The sequence below is a fragment of the Thunnus thynnus genome, chromosome 1, assembly GCF_963924715.1.
Source record: "Thunnus thynnus chromosome 1, fThuThy2.1, whole genome shotgun sequence".
In the NCBI taxonomy this organism is placed as follows: domain Eukaryota; kingdom Metazoa; phylum Chordata; class Actinopteri; order Scombriformes; family Scombridae; genus Thunnus; species Thunnus thynnus.
Window position 1 is genome coordinate 7729007 of NC_089517.1, and position 4851 is coordinate 7733857.

Genomic DNA, 4851 nt, shown 5'->3' on the forward strand with positions numbered 1-4851 from the left:
AGAAAGGACAAGGGGGATTTAGAAGCAGAAACTATGATTAAGTTCAGAAAGTAATCAGGACAACAACAACAAAAAAAAGGCATGAAAATTGCTACCGTAGGCGGTTTGTTTCCCAAAGAACAACAATCCACCTACCAAGTGGGCCACTGATGACGAGCAGCCTGAAAGTTTTAAATGGGTCATCAATGACCAACAGAGCAACCGCCTGCTCATGGAAGTCTTTAATAAAAAGACATGTACTAAGTTAATACAATAAGAGTTGAATGTGCTGACAGAACGCATGGTTTGTGCTGCCTCAGCAAAAAAACCCAACACAAAACACCTTCGCACTATATTACAACTGCCGAGAGGTGACGGAGCATCTCAGCCCTCAAACACACCGGAACATGATTATTCTGAATAGGATTTGGCTACAGCTAACAAATGTAACTACCTGTTATATGCATTGATACATTTGCTCCCCTGACGTGCTCTTAACCCTCCGACACCTGGGACAAAAATTACACTGCATGTATAGTGCTGAGTTCTGGCGTGAGGCCACAGCTGCTCTAATCACAAAAACAAAGAAACATCACTGTTCAGGCAGGGGGAAAATTAACTTTTAGAGGAGCCAAGAGGCCACCGATTGCTTTAAGAGGGGATTTTGTAAGAGATCAAGGGACTTCTGGTGTCTGAGCACTATTACAGTTGTTGCAGAACTGTAAGGACTGTTTGGTTCACTGGTGTGAAATATTAGTAAGGTTTTTATGCATTTCCACTTAATTTGTAGATCTTCACATTCACAATGTTCTTTCTTCACAAGAGAGAACATTGAGAGCTGCGTTTTGAACTGCTGTGTCACTGTCACCACTGAACAGCAATCTCTCGCCTAAGGAGGGGAAGCCTGGCATTCAGCCAAACACCGAACCACCTCCAAACACTCAGGCTGTATTCAGAACTGCCTACTACATACTACCGACCAACGTGTACTGCTACTCATAGCAAAATCAGTATGTGGTTTTGAATGCAGATCTGCATGTACACAAAGATTTTGCTCTCCATAAAAACATGAAGTGACTGACTGGTCTGTTCCTCACCAGGTCTCAAGTTGGAGTCCTTGGATTTTGTTCCACTCGTTATGAAGTGAAGTCTTTTGCTGGCTGGATACATTGTTCATCGTGTTCACAAATGGCTCGATCGTCCTTCCCGACCACGTCCTTGAACTCTCCCGTCTACAGACTGGGAAAGGAAGAGAGCAGAACAAATACACAGAATTGAAGGTCAGGGAGCGACAAGAGAAAACCTCTTTAAACAGTGACCCGCTGTTTTTCCTGCCAGGTGAGGGGGGGGAGGGGTGACTCAGATGGCCCCTGTGCACAATGGGTGTCGCCACAGGTTGTCAGGACGGGTCTGCCGTGCCACCGCAATCAGCAACCCGACTAATAGTGCAACTCATCATTGTCACACCCTCCTTGTGCTCTAAAATACTATTAAAGAAAAGGAAAAAAGCATATAGCAGAACATCTAAACGCATGTGTTGGATTGTGACGTGAACTAAGTTTGTGTGTTCTGAATCCATGTCACCCAATTCCTGTTGTTTTCACTACATTTGCAGAACTTAAATTACAAAAATTAGTCCAACGAACTAAAAAGTAACAGCCGTTTTGAGATGCCACTTTTTGCAGACATCACAAAATCATCACATCGCAATTTACTGCTGCACAACTGTGGTGTTGAATGGATGTTGGACAGGGAATGTGCAGGTACCTCTTAAAGGGAGACTGAAAACACCAAGATGGCGATCTGACTCTAGTGATGATATGCTGGTTGTATTTTGTTTTAGTTCATAACACTGAAACAACTGGCAAATCAAGTTTTCATTCAGTCTCACTCTTTTAGATGAGTTGGGAATTCGACTATGAGCTTGGCTTACACCTCAGTAACCATAACAAGAAATTATAATATTGATGCTACTTGCACCCAGCGCTGCACATCCTCAAGGATTTTGTCTCAACACTGCCAACTCTGCCCCAATGGTTTCTGGGATATAAAGTTACAATGTAGAGTGGTGCCACTGTAAACCCTGAAGTTTGAATGAGGTTTATTGACTACAATAATATGTTCAGGTCACACATTTCCAAAATTAGTTAGCATCAAGCATGAAGTAATATATGCACTTGATATCACATGTGGTGGATTAAAAAAAGAGGGGGGTTGAGGCTAATGACACATCGATTAGAGTACATGTCAGCTCATTCATAATGATAATATAACCATTTATAGCAGGTGATATGTTGTGTGGAATATGTGACAATTGTAAGTATATGACTAAAGAAAATGACAAAAACAGAAATAATCCTCCTTGAGTTTAGTAAACGTTAACCCGCCCAGAAACACACAGACCTTGAGGAATGAAGCCGCTGGTCATCAGGACAGTTGGCTGATAGTCCTGTGGGAGGGAAGGGGAGAGGAACTTGAGAACCTTCACAGCACAACATCCGTCCACCTCCAGATGCTAGACTTAGTCAAATAATAAGATGGCGATATTTTTAAAATAAACAAACAAATCTGGGTTATAATTCAGTATTGTAGTTTTCAGCTGAATCATATTGTGATGATCATGTTATGCATTTGTAGAGAAAACACACATATAAAAAGTGGGTAGAGCTGAGTCAGATGGCCCCTGTGCACACTGTGTGTCCTCAGGTTGGGTCAGATTGGGGTGTTGATGCCACTGCAACAGACACCCCAACTGATTAGTGCAACTCATCACTCTCACACCCGTCCCCATTTTCTTCCACATGCATGCTAACTACCAGGAAAAGTTTGATTTCACCTTGATCATGTTGAAGATGACTTTGATGTCTCACTGGATGTCAGAATGGAGACGTTTTGCCTGCGGACAGTTCTGGGTGATGGATTGGACAGACAAAGCTCTTGGCCAGAAATAATGACATCAGTTGCTGTATGGAACATTTTGTTGGCCAGCACTTCCAGAAACTCTTCACTCTAGTTTTGGAGGTCTGCAATGCAAACAACTCCTACTGTAAAACATACAAAAATAAAGCTTCAGATAAACTTTTAACTAAAATTTCATGCAGGAGGCTTGTGAATTGTGTCCTCCATCACTTACATTGTAAATGCATTATGAAGGGATCTTCTAATTAGCGCTATGAACAGGAGGAATGATTATGGCAAGGAAAACCTATTTCAATCTTCATTTGTACTCCTGACTAACGTTATTATTTTAAGACAAACTTGAAAAATTATGAACTCGTCCTGAAAAATATGGCATAGTGGCACTGCACTAAAATTCCCTTTCTAAAGTAAGTTAGGGTTGTGAAACTGAATGTAGGCCTATATCATCGCGCAATTCTGCTATTATATAAGTTACCAAATGTATTGCTAGTATTTCATACTAACAGCGACCTCATATCCAGCACGACAATTTTACGTTACTTTAAATAGGCTATATATAATGTTTGCGTTGACTTAACATTATAAGTTGTGAATTCAAGATAGATGTGTCACAGGTGATTGCTAGTTTAGAGTTTACCTTTTGTTCACATTTCGACGTGATTGCTAATCAGATTTTTTATCTCACTGCAGTGAGAGAAGTGAGTTTAATGTTCACACTAGCAGCGAAACCTACGAAGCACAAACCAGGATGAACGAGCATGTTAGCCGTCACGTTAGCTCCGTGCACAAACACGTGGCGACACTCGGTTAGCAGAGTCAACGTAAACAACGAAAACCAAAGGCAGATGGTTTAAGCGTCATCCTCGGCGAAACTGTGGTATATGGCAGTTAGTTGTTAATTTCTTCAGCGTTGTCAGGAGACAACAGTTTAACAACATTACCAATGTTAGCCAGGTTAGCTCTGTTAGCTAGCGTCCGCTTCTGTTTGTCAAACAGGCCTAACTGTTCTTCCTAAAACAGAACATACAACCTAATGCCAACCTACCAAATAGCAAAGAAATAGCTAATTAGGTTATTTTAAACATACATTTGACTTGCAAGTTACGTTACCTGCTTTTCCGTGCAGCTAACATCTACTAGCTCTTCTTCCTCTTCTTCTTCTTCTCACTTTAAACAAGTGCGTTCTGTAAATCTGATCGCTGATAGGCTCAACCGCCAGGACCATTCTGGATGTTTATTGGACAGTGGGAATGTTTTTTTTGTTGAACGACCAATGACATGTTGTATAGCTGTCACATGCACACACTCAATTTACAAGAGAAATAAGCCCTACATATGTAAGTAAAGCATTGTTTGATTTTTGTTTGAGGGAAGCTAATTAATTCAATTTGACAAGTTGTGTTTGAAAACTTTTTATATTTCACATAGGATGTATTTTACACATTTTCACGAACCCTTTTTTTATTGTAAACTTCTTTCTCTTTCTTTTTTATATTATTTAGGATTACTTAATTTTGTTTGTATTTCTGACTGTTAGGCACCACAACACCAAGGCAAAACTTGGTTCTGATTCTGACATTACTTTACATCTTACTTTTTAATTTAAATCGTATTTCCTAGATTTAAATATTTTAATTTGAGATACTCCAGTATTGTGTTTTGCAGTATAGAGATACTGATATAGAGAGCCTCCACTTGGATGTAGAAGTTAACCATCTCGGTGTAAATTCCTTCACCATGGATGTTGAAATGTTATTCTATTTTCAGTGAAGTCACATTGTAACATAGCAGCAGGGGTTTACAGAATGTATGTGGTATCAGTATATTAATTGCGGTTCCATATTGTATCCACTATAATAATCTGTGGGTTTAAGATTCCTGGTGGGGCTGTGTTTGTTTATTGTAGGTGATTAGTAGAAAAATATATATATATTTTTTATGTTTAATCCATAA

General features: G+C 39.8%; 2 non-coding genes across 2 annotated transcripts; both read right to left on the reverse strand.

Annotated features, from left to right (window-relative positions):
- Positions 1-1332: 1332 nt before the first annotated feature.
- On the reverse strand, positions 1333-1445 carry LOC137189726 (small nucleolar RNA SNORD67). The gene has a single exon (XR_010929720.1). It is a non-coding gene; the product is annotated as a small nucleolar RNA SNORD67 (small nucleolar RNA).
- A 1200-nt stretch (positions 1446-2645) lies between these two features.
- Positions 2646-2759, reverse strand: LOC137189722 (small nucleolar RNA SNORD67). Its single transcript, XR_010929719.1, has one exon. It is a non-coding gene; the product is annotated as a small nucleolar RNA SNORD67 (small nucleolar RNA).
- Between the last annotated feature and the right edge of the window lie 2092 nt (positions 2760-4851).